The 13,336-nt window shown below is 39.5% G+C and overlaps 1 protein-coding gene across 5 annotated transcripts in view; it reads left to right on the top strand.

The window, feature by feature from the left end:
- The window catches only part of LOC135467130 (FMRFamide receptor-like), a 119,723-nt gene that overhangs the window by 83,481 nt on the left and 22,906 nt on the right, over positions 1-13,336 (top strand). For 2 of the 5 annotated variants that reach the window (XM_064744895.1, XM_064744911.1), the window contains one exon: positions 11,897-11,955. The exons of 2 other annotated variants lie outside the window; for them this stretch is intronic. The gene's annotated coding sequence lies outside the window, so the exon portion shown is untranslated. Of the gene's footprint in view, positions 1-5,485; positions 5,645-11,896; positions 11,956-13,336 lie in introns of those variants that run through there. One more of the 5 variants, XM_064744918.1, reaches the window with a different exon arrangement.

Raw genomic sequence — 13,336 nt, 5'->3', positions numbered from 1 at the left:
AGCGAGCGAAATGGCATGCGAGGTTACTTATTTTTCTGGTGTCATTGCCCTTTTTTCTGTACACTTGATTCGTTTTTGCTCCTGACAGTACGCCGGAAGAACCTCCATCACCTCCAGGCGAGGCTATTGCTTCTCAAAGAAATGTGCGAGTGTATATTTCTTCCCAAATATACATGCGTGTTTGGAGTTGGCAGTGACTTGTCTCTCCTGAGAAACATTAACTATCTTCTTGCTCTCTGGGTATAGCGTGATGTCCGCTCTCTGCTGTGAGAAAATCAAGGCGGTGGGAGCATGTCAAAAACATGATGAAATCCAATATGACAGATACGGTGTCCTGTTTGTTTTGTCGCCTTCTAATGCTAACCACTGGATATATAAAAGCAAACACACTAAAGTTGGCTGCCCACTAAATATGATCGAATCGAAAGTAAACTACCCTGATTAAAACATGAAAGGCGCTTCCCAGAAGTATTATATCTTGTAGACAGTACTAATCAAAAGTCTGTATCAGTCAAAAATATATCTATTTAACAATTTAGAACGGGAAAGTAAAATATTGAAATCAAATAACATGGTCATTGCGATTTTGTTGTGTTATCAACACCGTAAAGGAATAAATATGCCTTAAACAAACGTATACAACGAAAACCTCATGCTCGTGTTGGCTTTCTTCGCAATATTAAAGGTAAAGACGAAGCACTTTCCTGTGAAGAAGGATCTTTCCCTGTGATAGGTACACAATTTTGTAACTGCTAACCAGAACAGGGAGGAGTCACATTCAATCTCTTTATCATTTTATATAAGCATAAAACACCTGATCGACATTATCACTGAACAGCCTCGAGGTATGAATACACTCAGATGCCTTAAGACAGATATACGTAGATATGCTTTTATGAATATCCATGTACAAAAATACTACACATAAGTTGGTTGCTTGAATAGCCAATTTTTTGACTGTTGGGGATTATGAAATAATTTTTAAAATACCCCACTTTTTGTTGGTAACCACAATGAAAAGAATGTTAGATAGTATTTCAATAGATCTGGTGATAAGGCATGTGGATGCCCAATCCTCGTACACTACTCACCGAGGGTAGTATGTGTACGAAGCATGTGCCTGTATTAGTGATACTTATACTAATCAGTATGAAGACATTGAGCGTAAACAGGTGTTTTTTTTTTCGACCGGGAAAGCCATGGTCTGGTAGCTTTCAGTGTACAGACGACCATTACCGAATAGTCTGTCAAAGTTCATTATAGTTTTGTGCAAAGTTTGCCATGAAGGAATATTTGTTATATTATCCTGGCCCATGTGCGTAGGTAAACTTACAAACGATTAATTTGAAGAAGCCGTTATATTGAATAATGTAAATGTTGCTGAGCTATGATGTTACAGTCTGGCGTCGAATGGTTCTTCGTTGATGTTTTTGGAAATGCCCATTTGATAAATGCAAACGTTTTTTATCACTAAAGTAGACGATGTTTCATTCTTGGAAAGGTTCGATGGCTTCGCTCTCTTTTATAGAAAGTGTGTTACCACATTGTGGAAATTTATCAGTTCTGAATAATGTATGACCGCTCGTGCCTGCCATGCCAGGGTTTCTCGAAGGAACACCAAATGGTGTGATGTTATACGAAGTTCAAAGCCAGTGTTTCGTGTGTACCTAATTTCCATTTTTTTGATGATGCTCAGCAATAGGTTCCAAAAATGTAGTTTGAAAACCTGGGGAAAAAATCGCATGATCATTTATGTCTGAAACTGGTGTGATTTCCTGGAAGTCAACTATTTGTGTGACTTTACAGAAGAAAGAATTGGCATTTTGTACTCTATACGATCTGGAGTTTACGCGATTCGTCAAGAGACGGTGAAGAATGATGGAAAAAGAGTATCCAATAATTGATTTGTTCTTGAAAGACTGTTTTATAAAGACGTTCATAGCCGTATGCGTAATTACCTCTCTTGACTGGAAAGAAGTTTTTTTTTTCTAACGCCGTCCGCTCTTGACGTATCTAGTTATGTAATGCACATGACGGCTGAGAGCCCCTGACTTGGCCAAGCGATCAGTCCACTCTCAAAACAGGTCTCTTGTTTTTCATCTTTAAGTCGTCTCCTGGAAATTGACCGGCATGATTATAGAGTTTGAAAACTCATTGCTAATTCAAACACGTGAAATCTGCGTGAAAAAATTCGAAACTGCAATGCACAACTTTACGAAAAAGGCGTTCAGCTTTCGTTCGGCTCGTTAAGCAGAGCAAAAAAAAAAAAACTTGTTTGAATTTTCTTTCGTTTTAATTTAAGCGTAGTGTGGAGAGAATTGGTTGTCGTAGGTTCAAGAATAATACTGTACATCATCCGACTTAAACCAGTTTCCTTATAGCTTAATTACAAAATACATTTTATTTGTTTGTATAATTAGTTTTCATTTTGCTCTTCCATGTGTGTTAGATTCTTATGAATGCTGAATATTGCTGTTTAATCTTACGCTAAGTTGTTCGAATACTGTCCGTCAAATCTAGCCAACCGCTAGTGATTTTAAAAAACAGCAAATATTTATGCACATTGTCAACCATAAAATATTCGTTATACATTCTGATTTTCTGCGTCCTACCAAGTGTCCTTATCGACAAGAATATCTAATTCAGGATGGTTATAGTATGAGATGACATGTAAGAAATCAGGAACTGTACCATCATATTGTTAAACAATACGCGTTTTAGCATTTCCTGATGTTAATCTGTAGAGCAATTAAAAGGTCATTTTGCTCTAGTTGTTTCACATATTTATGTATTGGCATTTCCACATTTCTCTACAGGATTTGCTGTATAGTATGTGTTCTATGTAGAATGAAGGAGCCCCGTGCCTTTTATATCCACTCATAGTCATATAATCTGGGTCCCGTAATCAATTTGGACAGTGACCAACTGTGAAATAATGTACGAGCCCGGATTGTCTTCTGGTTCGTGATTTTTGCTCGTACGTGGTCCCTTAGGACACTTCTCATTCTGCTGTTCAATATTGATTCATCGTTCACCACGTTATAGAAATGCAAATAGAATTAGGATGGTTATTCTCCTAATTGGAGTTCGTCAAAGTGTTGACCTGGTCAATTCGCCATTTGACTTGTAAATAATCCAGCGTAATTCTGGAAACGTTTCTATTCCGCTCGGAATGCTATATTGATAAACACTCTGCAACCTTTTGGAATGAATGTGTTTTCAGTTGGCGCATTTCAAATGTGTGATCTTTACATAAGGTAATTGGCGATTCATTTGAGAACCCAAGTAAACCCTTTATGACAACGGCAGTAAAATACGTCACAGTGTGACTTATAAAATGATTCACGATAAAACGTAACTAACACAAGTAGTGGCATGGCTAAAACACAAAGGTTTGCTTGTTTATAATTTAAGAGGTAAAGTCGCATTCGTGTATGAAGACTGTTGTAGGAATATTTCCACACTGTGTATAAGATACAGTACAAAAGACAGCCTGATCAAATATTGCCTTAAGTTCGATTATCATGACCGATATAACATCGGTGAAAAATGCACACGAACTAAATCCGGTGTGTTAATTTGTCAGGAGTTTAATGTGGCACCAACTACTATTTTGGACACCATCCACCTTCATATTTATAATGCTGTTTCACTTGAACGCCATGCGGAGGCTGATCCCGTCAGTACACTGACACTGGATCAAACACCTTTACTGTAAAGAGAGTTTGTCTTGCCGAACGTCTTTGTAGAAATATACATTTACTTCTAGCAAAAATTTCTTAATGTGACCCATCTTATATATTTATTTAATTTTTATGATTATTTATTTATTTAATATTTGATTGTTGTTTAACGTCAAATTCATCAAACTGGTACATGACATGCGGTCTTCACGAAACACGAATGCCTAGTCACAACAGATGTATCACTGAATGCTATGACCTCTGCAATTCATCGCAATCTTTAAGCGTGGTCAATCTCGGCCAATTCACCACGACTGAAAGTCAAGGAATTTGCAGTTACATCTAAAAGAACATATCGATTCTAGGAGGACTCCAATCTATGCTTGGTGGCCATGTGATTGGATGAACTCGAAGGCAAAAATGTGCATACGATTCAGGAAGATCGTTTGCGTTGCTCGCACGCGTTCCCTGACGATATCAGATTCATCAAAATTTCCCACGATTTATCGTACGATCAGTCCTGAGATTTACAACGATTACCCGTGATTTTACCCTCACAGGTTGCGTTAACTGGTCAGTAGTGTGTGTTTTACTGTATGCTATACACTGCGCAGATACCATGCGAGTTGCCGTCGGCCGCTTATAGTATCATCAAAGCCTCGCGAATGATGACGCCTGTTTTAAAGATTGATTAGCACCCTACAACCTTTGGGAGTACATGATCTTTGATCATCCAGTACCATATAATGTTCTCCGCAAAGGCAGCTTCGCCAATACTAGCATCAGCCCTTTAACCCAACGTTGGTAGCTTTTTAGTGGAATGGTGTGAAACAGGCCTATCTCTGAAATGATGTAACATCGATTAAGAGCACTACAGGATGAGACATTCAGAAGGGGGAGATGTTTTATGATGGCCTTTCTTACACTCATTTTACGCAGGTGTTAGCCACATTATGGATAACTAATTTATAATCGGCGCCCCGTGGATGATTCATTCGCTTCAGATTAATCAACTGCGACTATAGAAATGCTGCGTCAGCACTTTTTGTAATCCCCCACCAAGCTGTTCATTCCTCAGCACACCTTTTCATTTCCGCGTAGCACAGCAGGTGGCTTGTAATGTATACAGGGCACCCGTAGAAGGTACTTAATTCGCACCAGCGAGAGCACCAATTCCTTGTCTGTGCTGCTCGTTAATACATCTGATCAGGTAGAGAGTATGCATTGGTTGTAACGATTGATTAGCTGCTCTCAGCGTGGCTGTAAATAACGGGAGTTATCACTAGGATAGAAGTCAGGTGTAGAGCGCGCCGACGCTAATAAAATCTCTCTATTGCGCGAGCTTCTTCGTTTATAGGCCCGACTGCGGCCGTAGACAAGCTCCGGCTGTATCAACTGTGCACAAGATCACTGAAGCATATAGTAGAGAGACTACCCTGAATACTCGGGCGCTCGAAGTGACAGCAAGGGTGTAAGCCTAATCTGAGCTGTACGGAGAAACTCCACAGAGAGTCCTGATATTCAGTATTGGCGTCTACAAGAAAGAATTTTCGCATGCTGGATTCTCGTTGGGTAAAACAATTCCACTTGAAGTATTTAGTCATAAAATATGACGAAAAACGTAAGCTCCACGCTTGCATCTGCGGCGGTGATCTGGCTCTCTATTCAGGTATCCAAACATATTCAGACACTCGATGTGACGGCACGTATATAAGGCTGGTGTGAGCTACGCAGCCACAAACGGGCAAACGGACTGTAACAGAGCGTGAGAAAGAGCTTTTGAGTTTGAGTTTTTTGAACAACGGCCCACAGTGAAGTCTCTACTTCTGGACGTATGGAATATTTAACTCGTCAAATATGACAACAGATTTAAAAGAGCTCTATAATATGTAATTGTCACATGTATGCGTGGAGATCTGGCCCTGATTTTAAACAGATTTCAATGACAGAAATGACCCAAGGTGAGTTTACTGTATACATGGTTAATAACCTCAGATTTGTATCGCCTTAAGGCAACCCAGGAAGTTTTTTTGTGCGAATATGCTTCAAATTGTGTACGTCTATCAACTACTACTGTTCCAAGTCAAATTCTGTGTTATCTTCGTGGCACTTCTGTCTGCCTCAGCAAAGGTAAAAAAAGACACATCTCTGTAATATCCATATACGTTTTACAGTTGAAGTTAGAAATCGGGTTCTTTCCAAGGAAATTTACCAACTTTCATATATGTCGAAGAAGCACCGACCTTTTAGTTTCTATAATACATAATACTTTGTGGAATATCGAAAACAATTGCGAATTGGCGCTTATTCTAGGTTACAGTTAAAGAAAATGCCCGGGTTCAAGTCAGTATAATGCTTGTCGCAGTCGTATAAGTGATCAAACGATGGTGTACAGAAGGATAGTTTAATTAGATATATGTTCACTTCACTTACAAGTGTTGATATTTGTTTGGACTTTACACGTAAGTAGTAGTTCCGGGATTACCACTTTTATTCGGTCTTGGCAGTGTTGTCGTATCCATATAGCAATAGACAGCATTTAGATGAAGATCCAATACATTATATAAGCTTTTAGCTCTTACCATCAATGCAACAAAAAAACGCATGCAGATTATCAGTGTGTATAGACATCACAGTAGTCTGATATGGGATTTAGCTGGTGATGTGGATAATTAGTGGTTTTGTCGCCCGGGAACCCGACGAACTTTCTGTCTGAAAGCTGGAGCGGAAGCAGTGAAAGCTGGATTCGAACATGCGACTTCAGGGATATGGGTCTGGCAGTCACAGAAAGCCCAGGCTTACAGAAAACAGTAAAAACTATGCATGATTCGAAAATAACGGAGCTTACAATGACCATGTTTGCAATTCCAAAGAAACGAACATTAAAATTGTCAAATTATATGGCTTTGAATGTCCGTTTATGTTCTACGAGGGCTATAGGATTGTCAGACTTGACAATTAGTTGTGGCAGTAGCCATTGTGATAGTGGGTTATCGCCGATTGACCTGAATTCGAATGATCCAAGCAAATCCAATGGGCCCAAATACTCACAACTGGAAACAACTGAATCGAACTATAGTCTGGATGATTGAAAATTGAGGTAATATGATTAGCCAAAAATATCCATCAACCATGGCCATGGCCGTCTACATACGGTTATCTCGTATACATATTGGCATACCTATATTTTAGAAACTGAGTTTGGCTTTATTGTTTGTCCTATATGACGTTTAGGAATTCTGCATGGGCTCAGATATCGGAACATTAGTTTCAGTCGCTACAAGGTAATTGAGACGTTTTCTGCTGTGCGACAAGAAAATAAACTTGTTATGAAGCAAAGGATAAGCCATCTGATCGAAAACATGACTTAACGAAATAACAGTCGAATTCCGGTCAGATTCTAAGTGACAGAAAACCGTATACTGGAGATCGATCACTGGCGGGAACTTCTCTCTAAAGTTTTGATAATGCCATCATCAGTCTTTAGCACTCTGTCTCAAGTAAAGTAGCTGTCGCTGCTGATTAGACTAATCTAAATCAAAGCTGCGATCTTTCCAGTCTATGCATTATCCTAGCTAGCTAAATGGTACCATGAAAAATCTCCAATAAGGTACGAGTACTTTGTTACAGAATGGACGTTTTGATGTGTGTATATAAAAAGAGCCGTGATCGAAGTCATATATAACGTTTAAAGACTAATTATTTGGTGTTGATTATGTCTGGATTACTTTATTTACAACCGGAAAGCCTGTACTGCCAGTTATTACATTCGTCAATTCTTTGCGCCTTTGCAGTCAACAGTGGCCTCCGGTAGACATTTTGCTTATGCTGTGAACATTTTCTTTATTTCATTTACTTTGCCATATTATAAGTCCTCTATCGGTGGACGGGATCCAGGGATGATTACAGGTTTGTAAATTTCTGTAGAGCACAGTCAGTTTTTTTAACGATTTCTAAGCATTTGTAACTATTTCATGTCGTTAATTTTAGTGTCTTACTCTTTGTAACTTATGAAGTCTGATGCACTTTTTCTTTTTCTAACACTAACACGCGGAGGTTGTAGAGTAGTTCACGCAAGGAGGTGATTCTTTAAGAACGTTTTGATTGTTTAAAGCATGGGGTTGGGCTCGTACACGAGACAGCTTTTAACGGTTCTTAACGGTTGCCACCAGTTGATTTTTTTTCCTTTCAAACTGAGACAAAACCATGCTGTCATGTATTTTTGAAGCACTTTAAATCACCTGCAGTTCCCTAAAAGCTCAGTCAGACCGAACCTTCCAACGACATCTACATTTTGTGGTCAACCGCGCCCGATTTTTCGGGCATGCCCAGAGCTCGTACATAGCTCGTATGACAAAGCCTGACTGATGAAGACTGGTCATAATTTAAGTAGATCGCAGCTGATCGTTCCTGGTTTTCGTACATGCCATCGCTGACAACATATTCAGATTCGTTCAGATTCGCCAAGACAGCCCACGTGCAGTTGTGAGTGGGCCTTTACAGGGACCATTCGGAAGAACCTTGAAGGGTTTACCTCATGAGATTTTCTTCATTACAAGAACCATTGGAAAGAGCATTTAGGAGTGCACTTTGAACCTTCTTTTCTAAAGGCGCAGTATTCATATGTCCCCAAGTTTGGTAAGCAGTACTACAATTTTCAGCTTCTGCCTGAATAATCATAAGGTGTAAATAGTTTCCTGATCTCCAGTTTTACCCAGTAGATGTAACGTTAGTTGGGGTTATGCCGTGTGTCAATATTCAGTCTTTTCACGCCTCTGAAAGTGTGAGGTTAACGCCGTCATGTGGATTGTTTTCCATGTTGCTAGGAAATGTACCATAAACATATAAAACAGATTAATTAGTGCTCCGCTCTCCCATGCGCTGCAAATGAACTTTTAAAGTCAAGTAAATGTCTGCGATATGACTCCTTGTCCTGCGCGACTTTGGAGTGCGATTTGTGTATACATTGGGAAATAGAGATTCCAGTGATGTAAATAGTTGGTCGGCTTCTGGATTTTCTGTATATATAATTATACAACTAGTGGAATAAATTCCAAAGTCAGATTCCAAGAACACCTACTGAGTGCATGATGATGGCTTATCGGTACAATGATTGAGTAATCATCAGTTCCTTAGTAGTAGGGGATGGTGTGGGGTGGCATATGGGAAGTAGGAGACAAACAAAGGTTTTGCGGGAATGAGTGCCTGGATGTAAATCGGAATGCAGAAATCTGGCAACCTGAAGGTGGATATTGGTTTGGATCGATTCGATATAAAAGTGGCCTCAGACAATACTGGGATTCATTACTAACGAGATGCTTTCGTACGATACAGGACGCAGACATCGACCAAATTTTAGCCCGCCTTCATTCATACTTAGGCCACAAGGTCTTTTGTTTTTATGAGCTGGTTTTTATACTTTGTCAAGGACGTTCTTCCACACATGGATCTTGGGATAGACACGTGTTTTTTTTTTACCACGGCGCCACAGTCAACTGATATTTATCATAGGAAAGAAAAACAACACATAAAAAAACGTAGCAGACCGCGGGGACAATCCCCTGCATTTTGATTCCTGGCAATAACATGCATGTATAAACCACGCGTACCCTATCTGGTAAGTCTTTCTTTTATGTTTATACATTATTGATATTTACTGATGGACAGTTCCCAGCTGGATAACCCTTTGTCTTATGGCGATGTCGACATTGTGGGTTATTATTGGTTGACTCAAAGAACTTGCGAGATATCGGAATGCGCGCGTACCGTAAATTCCATCTCACAGTGAACTCGTTGGGTAACATCACCTTTCTTATATGGTATCTGTATTGTTGGTGTTATCTTCTGTAGCTTCATAACTGTCCGCAAAATGAATGAAAATTAAGATACGTAGTATCCATATCTGAAAAATCCGAGAAAAGTTAGAATAATACTAAAATAGCTAAGGTAATATGTAACCATTTACCAACTGTCGCGCTGTCGCGGCTTCTCTGGTTTCATTCTCTGTGCTGTAGTCTTTTGCATAGTGTAGCTGTTACACAGCATTGCTGTTCCTGAGACTTGTGGGTGTTACACAACATTGCTCATCCTGAAACTTGTGGATATTACATGGCATTGCTCATCCTGAAAATTCGGGGTGTTACATAGCATTGCTCATCCTGAGACTTCGGGGGTGTTACATAGCATTGTTCATCCTCAAACTTCGGACTGTTACATAGCAGCGCTCATCCTGAGACTTCGGGGTGTTGCAGAGCATTGCTTATCCTGAAACTTCGGGGTGTTACATAGCATTGCTTATCCTGAAACTTCGGGGTATTACATATCAGTGCTCAACCTGAGACTTCGGGGTGTTACACAGCATTGCTTATCCTGAAACTTTGGGGTGTTACATAGCATTGCTTATCCTGAAACTTCGGGGTATTACAAAGCAGTGCTCAACCGGAGACTTCGGAGTGTTACATAGCAGTGCGTATCCTGAGACTCGGGGTGTTGCATAGCAGTGCGTATCCACAGACTCGGGGATGTTACGTAGCATTGCTCATCCAGACATGGTGTATATTATGCGACATCAATCTATTTGGCTTATGAGTGTTAAATAGTATGGCCCCCGATTTATCGATCGATTTGATGGTAAAACGCGATTAAATGTCATGGGCCGGTAAGAAGATTAGCAATAACTAAGCCGTTTTCATAGCTTAGCCATTTTTCCACTGCTGCTGAAAATTCCAAAGAATTTTCATGTATATGTTTATTTTGCGATGAACCAGACACCAACAGGTTTGGTGTCCAGTAGATACTCTCGGTGATCAGATGTACAATCTGAAGGGACCATAGTTTAAATATCACCGTCTAGTAAATTGTTTAAATTGCCTGTTTTACAGAAGGATACAAAGTTAGATGTGAGGTCATGTACCTTTCGTGTGGTGACCTACATGTTTGTATTTATCCGTATATAAAAATATACATGTGTGAGAAGAATGATCGGATAAAGTCTATCCCTTCGTCCCGAGCTATATTTTGCATAATGTTCTTCCATTTTGTCGTAACTTTAGGGCTAAGAATAGCTCCACTCAACCCCATTTTGTCTTTATATAGGGTATACCAAATACAATACGAACGTGACTTTCTGGCTCATAAATTACGTCCCCTCTCTTCGTTGAGAATCTGTCTTCTGCGTATGGGCATGTATACAGTGTCCATAATAACACCCTTCAGCTCCATAATGTGGAACGCTTTCAGCATGCAGTGTTCTTTCTCCTGATAGCGACATTCTTCCTTGCTACAAACCAGTTGAGTGTTATCTGTTTTGTAGATACCATTTTACTTGGGTGGAACCATAGTTAAACATTTTTAAACAGAAATCTCTGCCGAGTTTCCTCATACCATAATGCTGGTCGCCGTCGTATAAGTTAAATATTCTTCAATACGGCGTAAAACACCAATCACATTCAAATAAATAGATAAATAAATAATATGACTCCTTTAATCATTTCCTAGAAAATCCTATTTTTTCGAGCCGATGCGGGGATCTTCATAGTACAATTAGAAAGTAATTAAGTAGGTCGGGTTTAGTCTTAATTTGTAAATTTTAGTGTCTTAGTAGGCTAATTATGTAGGTGACATCCAAGCCAAAAAAGCCTTGCTGAGATAATTTTAGCTTGTATATGTACTGTAAGTAAAAGGACAGATATACAACCGGCTAAAAATTAATAGCACAAATCGGAATTTAGCATAACTTGCCCCAAGCTTGTTTTCAAGCTGTGTAACATGGCCTGTTATAGCAGTATGTGGCGATGATTGCACTGGTGGCCTATATAAGATTCAGATAGGTTTAAATCTAGACTCAGATTAGTCGTGCATGTCCACTTTACTTGTACGTGTACTGGTGAAACACGCACTGTGATGTACGTGGGCCCATGACGAAAGACTGTTCATGCATGTCTTTAAGATGCACAAGTATGACACGCTGGGTGGCTTCTCGGATGTGTGGCTCATGTGCTGAACATGTGGGTGTTACATCAAGTTCTTTGAGGAAGACATGCTGCATGGTAGTTGTGGAGAAGTCGCTGCTGTGCTGTGACGTATACGTGTAGGTTTATAAAAGTGCTGATCTTCGTTTAGCGTTTGCACGCTTCAAATGCTTGTTGCCAAATAAAAATACGTAAGCTGTCATGTGTTAATACAGCTTCAGCATTGGTGCCTTTCTCTTTTAGTGTAGATAATGACAACCCAAGAGACACATTCAGACGTAACGAGGCGACATGTCTTTAAGGTAAGCCTTGTACCATTCTTACAAAGTTTCTGTTTGTTAAAAAACGAATTTAATATCTACGCCTTCGTTACATGTTTTACTCGTCCTTAGCGTATTGTCATTCTCATGTCTAAAGCCATAACTGTCCCCTGGTTCTAGCATGTTCTTGCCACGTGTAATATTGCCAGTGTGACGCGTAAGCCTCTTTACCCATTCTTTTCGGGGCCTCGCCGGATCATATGGTTAAGATATAGCATCACCTCAAAGAGAGTACAGATGGTTGCACTGAACCACCATCAGGCTTATGGCTAATGAGGTCGCATGCTCTCCAATCAAGAAGTTATTGAGATACCTGGCGGGGATCTATGGTTTTTCCCGGGTACTCGTGGTACCATGTTAATGCTGTCATATGAGTGAAAAATTCTTAAATACAGCGTTAAACACCAATGATTACAGGAAGAGTAAAATGAGATACGACCGCATTGATACGGAACGGTTTAGTTTAGTCAAGCTTATTTAGTCAAGCTCATCTAGGCCAATGGCCAATTTCCAGAGCTCATAAGAGTGGACAAAAATATGAACAATAATAACAGAACAGATAGTAAACTGTGATATAAGCACTGTAGACAATTGATCCTGAAGGTGTACTAGTAATGATAATGACCACAGTTTTAAAACAATTCAGTCAAAGTTAAAAAAAAAAACTTAATTATATAGAGCATAGAAAATGTTCTCCATATGCACCGTTTCCCCCTACACAGCATCTGTAAGCGTCAAACATGGGTTGAGTTAGCTCAAATATGTGTATAGCACTGTTGCATGACCCTTTTGTCATATATCGCTGTCAATACACGGTCGAAAAAATTTTCTGCATACCTTAAGTGCTTGAAATCCGTATAGCAATAACATACGCGCAAGGAGAAGATATCACATTCATAGTATATTTTTTTCAATACCAAAGTGGTGGCTCAGGTTGTGCCTGTATCTTTAGCAAATGCCACAGGCTTAACAAGTGTTTTATACGAAAACCATATGACCCATTTCTAGCGGAGAAAAGGCTCACTCAGTTGCTGAGATAATCATGGCTGTTAACCATTTACATAGAGGTAGCCCTACTCTTGTTTCATTGAACGGTGCGTTTTTAACCTGTATTTATAACTTAAAATCAGCCTTTTAAACTTTTGTCATTATTGTTATCTTTACCAACCAGTGTCACCGGAATGTTCGATTTCTCAATAAAATCTGCAGTGTTATATACGTTTACATTGATGTGTAATTTCTCAGCACGTTCTTTGAAGTCATTGCTTGACAATTCTCACTCGTTTCTAAACACTGAAATGCGGCTAACCTTTCTGTTATTCATCTGCCTTTCAATGCTTTGTGGGGGGTCAGACAGAAGTGC

This window comes from Liolophura sinensis, chromosome 1, assembly GCF_032854445.1.
Source record: "Liolophura sinensis isolate JHLJ2023 chromosome 1, CUHK_Ljap_v2, whole genome shotgun sequence".
Classification (NCBI taxonomy): Eukaryota; Metazoa; Mollusca; class Polyplacophora; order Chitonida; family Chitonidae; genus Liolophura; species Liolophura sinensis.
The sequence above is the reverse complement of the archived record's forward strand: the minus strand, read 5'-3'. Positions and strand labels throughout refer to the sequence as shown.